Source organism: Pan paniscus, chromosome X (assembly GCF_029289425.2).
Source record: "Pan paniscus chromosome X, NHGRI_mPanPan1-v2.0_pri, whole genome shotgun sequence".
Taxonomy (NCBI): domain Eukaryota; kingdom Metazoa; phylum Chordata; class Mammalia; order Primates; family Hominidae; genus Pan; species Pan paniscus.
Genome location: NC_073272.2, coordinates 56,762,626 through 56,775,268, shown reverse-complemented (window position 1 = coordinate 56,775,268; position 12,643 = coordinate 56,762,626).

Here is a 12,643-nt window from a genome sequence, read left to right as displayed (position 1 = left end):
TCCACTTGATCGAATCGGCTATTGAAGCTTGTGCATGTGTCACGAAGTTCTCATGCTGCGGTTTTCAGCTCCATCAGGTCATTTAAGGTCTTCTCTACACCGTTTATTCTCTATAGCCATTTGTCTAATCTTTTTTCAAGGATTTTAGCTTCCTTGCAATGGGTTAGAGCATGCTCCTTTAGCTTGGAGAAGTTTGTTATTACCGACCTTCTAAAGCATACTTCTGTCAACTCATCAAAGTCATTCTCCATCCAGCTTTGTGCCGTTGCTGGCAAGGAGCTGTAGTCCTTTGGAGGAGAAGAGGTGCTCTGGTTTTTAGAATTTTCAGCTTTTCTGCTCTGGTTTCTCCCCATCTCTGTGGTTTTATCTACCTTTGTTGTTTGATATTGGTGACCTACAGATGGGGTTTTGGTGTAAATGTCCTTTTTGTTAATGTTGATACTATTCTTTTCTGTTTGTTAGTTTTCCTTCTGACAGTCAGGTCCCTCAGCTGAAGGTCTGTTGGAGTTTCCTGGAGGTCCATTCCAGACCCTGTTTGCCTGGGTATCACCAGCGGAGGCTGCAGAACAGCAACTATTGCAGAATAGCAAATATTGCTGCATGATCTTTCCTCTGGAAGCTTTGTCTCAGAGGGACACCTGCCTGTATGAGGTGTCAGTCGACCCTTACTGGGAGGTGTCTCCCAGTTAGGCTACACGGGGTCAGGGACCCACTTGAGGAGGCAGTCTGTCTGTTCTCAGAGCTCCAACGCTGTGCTGGGAGAATCACTGCTCTCTTCAGAGCTGTCAGACAGGGACATTTAAGTCTGCAGAAGTTTCTGCTGCCTTTTGTTCAGCTATGCCCTTCCCACATAGGTGGAGTCCATAGAGGCAGTAGGCCTTGCTAAGCTGCAGTGGGCTCTGCCCAGTTTGAGTTTCCCTGCTGCTTTGTTTACCTACTCAAGCCTCAGCAATGGCAGATGCCCCTCCCCCAACCAGTCTGCAGCCTCACAGGTCAATCTCAGACTGCTGTGCTAGCAGTGAGCAAGGCTCCGTGGGCATGGGACCCACTGAGCCAGGCACTGGAAAATATCTCCTCGTCTGCCGGTTGCTAAGACCGTTAAAAAAGTGCAGTATTTGGGCAGGAATGTCCCGTTTTTTCAGGTACAGTCTGTCACAGCTTCCCTTGGCTAGGAAAGGGAAATCTCCCGACCCCTTGCACTTCCTGGGTGAGGTGATGCCCTGCCCTGCTTCGGCTCACCCTCCATGGGCTCCACCCACTGTCCAACCAGTCCCAGTGAGATGACCCAGGTATGTCAGTTGGAAATGCAGAAATCACCCATCTTCTGCGTGGGTCACGCTGGGAGCTGCAGACTGGAGCTCTTCCTATTCAGCCATCTTGGAATGGGATCTGCAATCCATATTTTGAATTCTTTATCTGTCATTTCAGACATTTCATTCTGGTTAGGATCCATTGCTAGGGAGCCAGTGTGAGCCTTTGGAGGTGTCAAACTGGATATTTTACTGTTGGAGTCCTTGCTCTGATTCCTTCTCATTTGAGGGAGCTGTTGCTTCTCATTTTTGAATTTCCTATCATTTGAATGGGGCCTTTTAGCTTTTTAATTCTTTTTTTTCCCCTTGAGGGTATGACTGGTATATGTTGTGTAAGACTGACTGGCTTCATTTCCGGTGCTTTCATGGGGCCAAGGATCTGTATGGGCTCGTTTGTTGTGGTTAGGTTCTGGGGAGAAGCATTCTCAGATTCTGTTTATTGTAGCCATGTATTTTTGTTTGGTAGTGCAGTTCAGGATGCAGTTCAGTAGAGGGAGCGAAAGAGTGAGAACCAGTATGGTGCCCAGTGGATGCACCTGCCCTGACAGGGATGGCAGAAAGAAATTGTGTTGGGGTGTGCTGAAAGTCTCGGGATGGTGGCGGGGCGGGGAAGGAATGTGGGGGAAGATGTGCACCAACTCCTTTTCCTGGGCCAGCAGAAACACTATCCACTTCCCTATCAAGCCCCAGTTGCAGGACTCATGACCTTCTATTTATAAAGGCTTTGTCCTTTGGTTCCTGCTATAGTGCGGCTCTGGGCTTAGATCCTGCTCTCTAATGGTTACCACTAGAATGGGGATGGGGCAGAGCCTCTTCCCCTAGTCCAGGACAGGCAACTCTACACTCTGACCATTGTTGCCGGGACGCTGCTGCTCTGTGTAGGGTGGGAACTTGGGCCCTCCCTTCTAGAAAGCCTCAGCAAGCGCAGGCTCACTTTCAGCTAGGGTAGGGCCAGCGGAAAAACACAAAAAGCATTTTCTTTTAGTGCATGCTCACCGGGACTCCTGTAAGAACCGCCACTCACTCGGGAACTGTGTGTTGGGATGGGGGTAGGGACGGCGGTGCAGGGATGTTGGCAGAGAGAGATGGTGTAGGGGGAGAGGGGGAGGGGTGTTAGCAGAGGGAGGTTTTTTTGGGGGAAGGAAGGGGTGCTGGAGGAGGGATGTGGTGGGCATTATTGGCGGCGGGTGGGGAGGGGTGTTGGCCAGTGGGGGTGGTGTGTATGGGAGATGACACTCTCTCCAGGCCCATTCCTGGGCGTCCATGCTGCCCCCTTCAGCAGTTTGTGCTGTGTCCGCATTTCCTTTGTCCCAAGTGGGACCCCCTCCCTTAGGGGCGGACCGCGTTAAGGATTAGATCTCCAAGGGGCCACATGTCCCTGGGGAACTACTGGTTCCCTGTGCTTGTCAAAGTCAGAATGATGTGAAAGCAAAATAAAAACTTGGGGCCCCGATTCACTGCACCAAAAGAAAAAAAAATAAGCTGAAAGCTGAGTCATGCAAGAAGCTAGCTTTCCTTTTGTTCCTAAGCAGATACCTACAGATAAAACGCCGTGTTCACCTTATCGTATGTAAAGTGCTGATTTACTGAGCTCAAGGTTAATACATAATTGACTATTCCTCTACCTGCTCCTTTTCTCTTGCAACATGTGAACTACCATACTCTCCTTTTCCCCTCCAGCTTGCTTTTCCCCTTTAAATACTGAAGACTTCAAAATCATCTTTGGAAAAAAACACAGACCTCTCTCCCACCCATGTCCTTAACCTTGGCAAAATAAAACTTCTAAGCTGATTGAGACTTGTCTCAGATACTTGTTGGTTTACCATGGGTAATGGGGTATGTTTGCAGGTGGTCTGGTGGTGCAGTGGCACTACCCAGCAGTGGGGCTTTGGGGCAGAGGGGCTTTGACAGTCAGCAGATTGCCAGACGGGTGAGGGGAGCAGAGAAGCACTCCCACTTACCCTGTCCACAGGGCTCTGAGATCCTCAGGGATCTCAGCCAGACTCTTGCTGCTTTCTTTTCCTGAGCTCCAGCTTCTTCCCATGGGTACTCCTAAAGGTCCTGGCTCTCTTTCCTCCATTTTCCATTCAAAAGTTGTCCATTCACAGTAACTTTGATCTTCTTTCTGAAGAGAACTGGCATGTCCCTAGTCAATCATCTTGAAACCTCTCCTACTGGTCTTAAGTCCTGTTCCTTTCTCTCACCCTCTCCTCTCTCATAGATGATCTTGCCCACTTTCAGGCCTCAGTCTCTATTCACATGCTAATGAGAGTCCTCTGCTCCTGTGGTCAGCCCGGATTTCTCACCTCTGGACTTATTCTGTTTGAATGTCTTATAAATAATCTAAGCACAGTTTCTCCCCTTGACGAGCCCCTAATCCCGTCCCCTTCCTAATGGGTTTTTGTGCTGTTGACTGACATCCGCATTGCATCAAGCAGGAAGTAGCCTGGAAACCACCCTGGACAACTCCCTCTTTCTCACCTCATTCCCTCCCCCACCTCCAATAAGCACCCTTATCTTCTGGATTCTACCTCACTGACTCAGTCTCTTCCTTCTGCCCTGGTAGCCACTGCCCCAGTTCAGGTCTTGCCTTCCCTTACTTGTACAACTAGGTGCACCAGCCTCCTCATACACAGTCTTGGGCCCAGCCTCTCAGCCTCCACATCCATGATATAAGCAGTCTTTCTAAAACAAGACTTCAGCTAGGGCCTTTGATTTCAAACAGTAAAAACTAATTCTGACTAACCAAAGCAAAAGGAAGTATAATGCAAGGCTGTGGGAGAGTTCACAGAATCAAAATCTAGGTTGACGGCATGAATCAGCTACAGCTATTTTCAGTTCTCAAGTTACTTTAATGAAAATTCAAATTCCAAGGAAGAAAGTCTACTTGTTCCCACTTGTGTCACTGGCCCTCCCTTTTGCCAGAAGAGTTCTAGCACTTCAATTGACTGTCTCACTAAGACTGCATTAAAGAAGGGGGTAAGGGTATAGATATTGGGCAAACAAACCCCACAGATGTCCACTACAGTCCACTGCTTGGCTGCCTGAAGTCTGCATCTGCTCACCTTCTCATATACACAAGATCAATAATACTTCCACTTAGCATGGCACACCTTTTCAGCGAAAATGGCTATTAATCCAAGACATTCAGGTGATGCCCATTCCACTTCTAGTGTTGCCCTAGGCCACTTTATTATTCTCCAAATTATGGACTAAGTAACAAATTTAACTACTTCCAACACAGCCTATGTAATAGTGAAGAGGACTGGTGAAAGGGCTAGGGAGTAGAAATAAATGGAAGGGATTAACTAAATTTTCAGTAAAGAACATAAACACAAGTATTAGTTCCTGTTGCAGTTAACATGGCTGCATAATAAATAATCCCAAATGTATTAGTCAGCGTTCTCTAGAGGGACAGAACTAATAGGATAGATGTATATATAAATGGGAGTTTATTAAGGAGTATTGACTCACATGATCACAAGGTGAGGTCCCACAATAAGCTGTCTGCTAGCTGAGGAGCAAGGAAGCCAGTCCAAGTCCCAAAGCTGAATAACTTGGGGTCTGATCTTCGAGGGCAGGAAGCATCCAGCATGGGAGAAAGACGTAGGCCAGAAGACTAAAGCAGTCTAGACTTTTTACGTTCTTCTATCTGCTTTTATTCTGACAAAGCTGGCAGCTGATTCAATTGTGCCCACCCAGATTGAGGGTGGGTCGGCCTTTCCCAGTCCATTCGCAGTAACTCATATGTTAATCTCCCTTGGCAACACCCTTACAGACACACACAGGAACAATACTTTGCATCCTTCAATCCAATCAAGTTCACACTCAGTATTAACCGTCACATCAAATGTAGTGGATTAAAACACTGACAATGCTGTCAAATATGGAATTTGGGTAGAGCTTTTTAGGAATAGCTAATCTCTGCTTCTCTTGGATTCCACTGGGGTTGCTTAAAGGCAGGAGGCTAGGATCATCTGAAGGCTCACTCAATCACATGTCTGCTAGTAAATATTGGCTGCCACCTGAGACCTGTGCTAGGGCTGCTGATTGCAACACTCATATGTTCTCTTCATGTGGCCTGAGCTTCCTTGTAACTTGGTGGCTGGTTTTCAGGGTGAGCATTCCAAGAAAAAGAGGGAAAGAACCGAGAAGAAACTGTACCTTTTTGATGACCTAGTTTAAGAACTCACTTAGCATCATATCCTGGGTGCTCTCTCAGTTGGAGGGGTCACAAGCCACCCAAGTTCAAGACGAGAGGAAATAGACTCCACCTCTTTGTGTGAAAATGACAAAATGATCATTTTGGGGAAATATATTCTTCCACAATTACCCTGTTATTCAACTTTGCAACATGTTGGAAAGCTTAGCTGTACTGCCTGGATGGTTTTGCAGTGTCTTCTACTAGGCATCATGGCAGCACAAGCTGCACCCCTAAAGATCCTCTGGGTCCTGTCCACTCTCTTGCTTGCCTCTACTGTCATAAAACAAGCTTCTTATCAATCATCTGGCTGCCACCTTATTTGCTCTTTGCTTGTTAACTCTAAATGCATACATACCTAATGTCCTCAAGTGTAAAAAAGAGATAATCATAGATAGCTTAAAGGGTATGAATTATCAGTTAGATGGGAAGAATATTTTTGAGATTTATTGCACAACATGGTTAATATAGCTAATAATGGAGTTTTCTACATTTCAAAATTACTGAGTGTAAATTTCAAATGTTCGCACCACAAGAAATCTTACGTATTTGAGGTGATGGATATGTTACCTAGCTTGATTTAATTATTTCACATTGCATTAATAAATTATAACATCATTTTGTACCCCATAAATATATACAATTATAAATTGTCAATTTACAATAAAAATTAAAAGACAAAAATTAAAACTGAAAAAATAATCAACTAGGAAAATAAACATCAAAATGTTTTATCACCTGGCACATAGCTGGTGCTCAATCTGGTCTATTTCTTTCCCTTCCATTTAGAAAGACCTAACTCCAGCCTCACAAGTTATTATCACCATTACCAGCACAGTTCATCTTTGCCCCTATTTCATATGTCTTCTGATGCAGTCTAGTGCTGAAGGAATTCCAGGGGCAGTGCTAGACATGCAGTCTTGGCATGACCCATATAGCCTGCATATCAGAAATGCTGTTCCCATCCTCTTAAACCCCACTGCCATTTGGCAATTCTCTTGGGAAACAAACTTACCTACTCTGGTAACCATAGAGTCAGGAAATAATATTAATTTGTGCAAAAAAAATGTCGACAACTGCTAAGGTCAACAACACTGGACTGAGTTCTGTGAAGATGGAGAAGTTGAGAACTATTTCTGATCAAGGAAAAGGTTTAGCACGTGATAGAAACCTTATAGAATGCAGCTGGGCACTCTGGCTCACGCCTGTAATCCCAGCACTTTGGGAGGCCGAGGCGGGTGAATCACCTGAGGTCAGGAGTTCGAGACCAGCCTGGCCAATATGGTGAAACCCCCATCTCTACTAAAAATACAAAAATTAGCCAGGCGTGATGGCGGGTGCCTGTAATCCCAGCTACTCGGGAGGCTGAGGCAGGAGAATAGCTTGAACCTGGGAGGTGGAGGTTGCAGTAAGCCAAGATTGTGCCATTGCACTCCAGCTTAGGCGACAAAAGTGGAACTCCATCTCAAAAAAAAAAAAAGTAGAAATAAAATAAATAAATTCCTTTAAAAAACAAAAAGAAAAAAACCTCATGGAATGCATGTTGTGTATGCTTGTTGAATCAGTAAATGATTGAAGGATATTTGCATCTGAATCATTCATTTGATCTAGGGCAGACATTGGCTGAGATCACTGGTAAATCAAACAAGTGAAAAGAGAAGCCATCCCTTAGATTTGGTGCTAGTCTGAGGAAGTAAAAGAGGATGGTTGAATGCACACACGAGCTCCCAGCTGGGACAGCAAACCCCTTCCCTTGACTGCTCATCCCAGGAACCAGATTTTGACCAGTGCCTTGAGCCTTTCTTCCCAGGTTTTACTTTCTATGGAGCAGGCTTGAAAGCAGAGAAAGCAGAGTAGACATGACTTTTTTGAACAAGTCGCTGACTGATAGCTCTCTCCTCTGCTAACCTACTTGCTTTATAGGATTCTCACCCAGAAATTATATTAAAGATGCATTTATTTCCAAAGAAAAAGCTACTAGTGAAGCAGTCAAAAGCTACTGAGGCCCTTTAAAATCTCTGTGCTGGGGTTGCTGAAGCAAATTTCTTTTCTTTTTGCAGATACGTAAGTTACTAACTTCAGTAGTTGCTAAAAGGTTGTCCTGATTTAAGGAAAACTTCCCATGGCTGGAGTAAATCTGTATCACAGCCCCAGCCCTGGAAGGTCCCTGAGAAGCCATCTAGAGCCATGGCTACCAAACTTGGCCACGCATCAGATTTTCCTCAAGAGCCTGGGATCCCCAGGCTTGTCAAGTTAGAATCCCTAGGTGATTCTGATGTATCCACAGAAGTAGTTTGGGAAACATTAAATTAACCCTGTCACATAGGGTTTTGCAGATGAGGAAACTGAGGCTCACAAAATCAGAGGGATGCATCCAAGATCAAGCAGGAAGTTAGTGGTGGAGCTAGGACCCCAACCTGGTTTTTGCTCTATAAACCCAGTGTCTTACCATCGTCACACCATGTTTATATGCCTCTTAATGCTTGGGCCACATTCTTTATCTCTGCAGCCTACCCATGACTCTGCCATGGCACATACTAATACCCAACTGATACATATGGGATTAACAGCAACATTCAACTTGACAAGTGGTTGTTAATTATTCCTCTAATACCTACCTCACAGAGGATGCCAGGAATACAGGAGTTCCAAGCTGTTTGAAATGCCACATCCAATCAGTCATTGAGTCTGATAAATTTTGCATTTCTCAGAGTTTTCATGTTCCCTTGTGTCCCAGACCTGGAGCTAGGGGATGGGAATTCAACAGAGACAGATACTTCCAATTCTTGTCCTCATACATTCCACTGTCTGCCTCCTTAGTGGCTTCTTAATCCCTATACTTCTTTCCATGCCTAGACTAACTCTACTAGTCCAGGCCACCACCATCTCTACCCAGGATTGCCAGGCAACCTCCAATTTGGTCAGGTATCCTTTTTCCTGTGTCATGACCCTAAGGGCATTTGTCTGTCCCTGTCACTAGACTGTGACCACTGCAGGACACTGTGTCTGTTTTGCCATCACCATGTATTCCTTCCTTCTCAGAGTATCTGTAACATGATATATTCTTAAAATATTTCTTAAACATTAATGTGCTGCAATTGTAATATTTTACTTCCAATTTGAACAAGCCGTCTCATGTGGAGGAATGATTGGATTCATGACATTTCCCAGGAGTTATTATTAAGCAGACTTTTGGGAAGCAGCCAAATATCTGCAATCCAAAAGCATTTGTCCACTTATACATAAAATACATACAAATACATGGATCAGAGAAGAACTAGGCAATTTAGCTCCATAAGAACTATTCTTTCTATGTTAAGAAATTCAGAACTCTTAATATCCCTATATATGGGTGGTTTTTTTTGTTGTTGCTTTCTTTTTTTCTTTTTTCTTTTCTTTTCCTTTTTTTTTTTTTTTTTTTTTTGAGATGGAGTCACTCTGTCACCCAGGCTGGAGTGTAGTGGTACAATCTCGGCTCACTGCAACCTCCACCTCCTGGGTTTAAGCGTTTCTCCTGCCTCAGCCTCCTGAGTAGCTGGGACTACAGGCACATGCCACCATGCCTGGCTAATTTTTGTATTTTTAGTAGAGACGGGGATTTACCATGTTGGTCAGGCTGGCCTCGAACTCCTGACCTCAGGTGATCCACCTCAGCCTCCCAAAGTGCTGGGATTACAGGCATGAGCCACAGTGCCTGGCCTATATGGGTGTTTTTCTACCCAATTATGCAGACAAGGATGATGGCTCAGGGATGTTGAGTGTCTTACCAAGTTCACACAGCCGGTAGGCAACAGACATTTAATTGCAGGACCATATACCTTCTGAAATCTTGTTTTATCATCTCTCCCAAATACCTTTCTTTGAGAACTTTGTTTCAGATATGGACACTTGGTTGCATGGCTTAGAAGTCACGAAATCCTGAAACACTGCCTCCTACACTGAGAGACTGAGAGCCATGTTCTTATCACTAACTTTTATAAGCAGTGTCTCTGAACCAGGCCTTTGTTGTGTGTTGCATGTGGCTGCCTGCCTGAAAGGACTGTACAGGCTGCAGAAAGAAAGACAGGATGCAACTATATTAAATGTAACTCAAAACCAATAGTGAGGTATCCAACCAGGTCTTTGTGAAGCTCAAAGGAGAGAGAAAGCCCCATCTGGATGGGGCCCACAAAAGGATTCATGGGGGAGAAAAGAACAGAACTGTGCTTGCATGAGGGACACAATTCTGGTAGGAGAAAATGATGGAAAGTGGGACGGCATTCCTAACAAGAGAAGAAGGCAGAGAAGGCACAGAGGCAGGAAGTTGGAAACGGATGGGGGAGGTTGAGGAGTTCAATTTGACTTGCACACAAAACACAAAACAGGTTGAGAGTGCAGAAGAGAGAGAAAGGCAGAGAGGTAGCCAGTGTCAGAGCATAGGGGATGATAGGGTAAACCATGTGGAGGACATGAGCAGTCACAGCCACCTTGAGCTGAGCAGGGCCATGTCAGAGCTGCATATCAGCATTAACCTGCACAGTGCATGCAGGAAAGATTGGGCATTTGAAGGTAGGGACACAGCTTAAGAAATTTCTGAACATCTGTCACCAGGGCTGTTACCCCCTAACCTAATGTGCAGGAGGTACCTCATTGCCCAACTTTGACCCTAACATAAGCAGTCTTACTGGAAGTGTGAGCATCACCTCCTAGGCTGTTGTAAATACAGGCCTGCTGCATACTGACTGCTTACACCCAGGTCCAGGACTGACCATGCCAATAAACATCTTCAAGCTCCACTCCAGGTCTCTGCTCCATTCCTGTTGCTCCTCCCCACACAACTCCAGGTTTTGGTGGAGCATTTGGAAGCCTGGCCAATCTATCCTCAAGGAGAGTAAGTTCTGAATTAACCCAAGGCCACTGAGGTTGGTCCAATAACTAACCTTTCAAGGCACTGAGAGGATTCCTGCTGCATAGCACCTGCTACCTGGATGGTACACAGTCAGATTTTTCCTGCATTTGTGGAAAGAGCTTAGACCTGGGAATCAGAAGCTTGGGCCCTACTCTTAGCTGTGCTCCTGTTTTCTTGTGTACTCTTGGCCCCAGAGTGTCTCTTCTCTGAGCCTACATTTTCTTGTCTGCAACACATGGCAGTTGACCCTAAAGTGGACTCTCAAGATCATTCTGGAGACAGCACAGGGTGGTCTTTCATTCTAGAATGCCCTGAGAAGTTCCTATGTGCAGACCTGCATTTCTGTGGCACAAAGCAGCACTTGCAGGTAGAGATGTGCCTGGTTAAGGTTGCTCCCTACTCACAATGGTCCACTCTGGCCTTGGGGCTCTTTCCCTTCCTGGATCTCTGTATAGAGCTGTGATTCACCAGTGCCTCCAACTCATAATACAGGATTGGCTAGGGATGTTTCATCTCCCATCTGGAAATGAAAACTATTTATTTATAGCTGACATGAGTATAAATACATAATTGTATAGTAGACTCAGTGGGTGCTGATATTAACTTACAGTTCCCTGCATTGAGGGTCAAGTTGGGAGTCCCACGTGGCCCAGAGCAAAATGATTTTCCTTCTCCTGGTTTCTGCCTCATTCTTGCCCTGACTTATTATCCTGGCTCCATGCTCTCTGTCCTGGAGTCATGACCATCTTCTACTTGGCTCATTACAAGAGTTTGCAAATATTACTTTCTCCCAATGCAGCTGAGCAATTGCTTCAATTATCTTGTCATCCTCAGTCATTTCTAAGTGATTGCCACTTTCCAAGTTGGCTGCATTTGTCCTGTCTGATGGCTGGTGTGGGTATGAGCTGTACCCATTCAGTGGCTTAGCCTCTCTCTCCAACACAAAATCCTGTCCTCTGCTCCCATGTTCCCTGTCATAGTTGTCAGTCTATTTAAACCCATACCCACTGTAATACATGAACTGTGGGAGACTCAAGGTTGAGCAAACGCAGTCCTTGTTTTTTAGGAATGACTGTTTGGAGTGGAGATACCAGGGAAGCTAACCCTCAGCTAATGCCTGCAAGGCAGTTATTGACAAGTGGGCTTTATCTCAGGTGAAAAAACAGTGGTTGGAAGAGGTACTCTGGTTGAGTGGTCACAACAGGCTTCCCCCTTGAGGGATGGCTTTTGGGCACAGCCTGGAGAACTGGGAGTATCTCTAACATAAGATGGGGGCCTTATTGAACCTTCAAAGGATAGTCCACTCTGGGCCAAAGTGAAGATGAGATAAAATTCAGGCACTTGGGAGAAGATGTAGAGTTCAATTTGAATGGAGGGAAGAAACACATAAAGAAGAAATTGGAAAAATCTGAAGACTTCTTTTGTAGCTTGATCATGTAACCTGAGCCCAGGATGAAGGGCTTGAAGGCCATTAAGCAGCTCTGGGAGCTATAAAAGGTTTCTCTGAAGGTCGTTACTTTTGTTTCCCAAACTTTCCTATCACCATATCTCCTATGCCTGACACAGACCAAGGCCTTGGGAAATGGCTGTTGAATGAATTAATGAATGTTTGGCCCACAGTCCCTGAAACTGTTTCGAATGCTTCTTTTGGAAAGCACATTTAATGTAACAGCACACATGAAAGGCAGGCAAGGAATTAAGGTTATGAGGAGGAAGGCAGCACTTGGTGGCTTATGAAGTACCTGCAAGATACACTGTCTGGAAGAGCTCCACTGCATCCCTGTAAAGTGAGCATTGTTGTTTCATGTTACAGACAAGGAAAAACAAGTCTCCCCAGGGCTAGTAACTGATGCACCCAATAACCCTTCTTTGGAAAGAGACTGGAGGCAAGCAGCAGTCTATGAACAGCCAGCTCTAGAGCAAGACAGACCTTGATTCAAGCCTGGCATCGTGGTCCATGGGACCTTGAGTAAGTCACTTAACTTTTCCCTGCCTCAGACTCCTGACGATCAGGGTGCCCATCTCGCATAGCTGTGAGGAGAATTAGAGGAAAGGTGTCTGTGGAGTGCTTGGATGCTCATGGGTGCTAGGTAACTGATGGTAAGAAAAAAAAAACCACCAAACCCATAGGCCTTATGGTTTCAAAGGCCTCCTATTTTATGCCCACAGATGGATAACAAAGCCCAGAAAGGTTAGCGAACTTTTCAGAGGCTACACTGAGGTCAAGACTAAAACTCAGCCTTC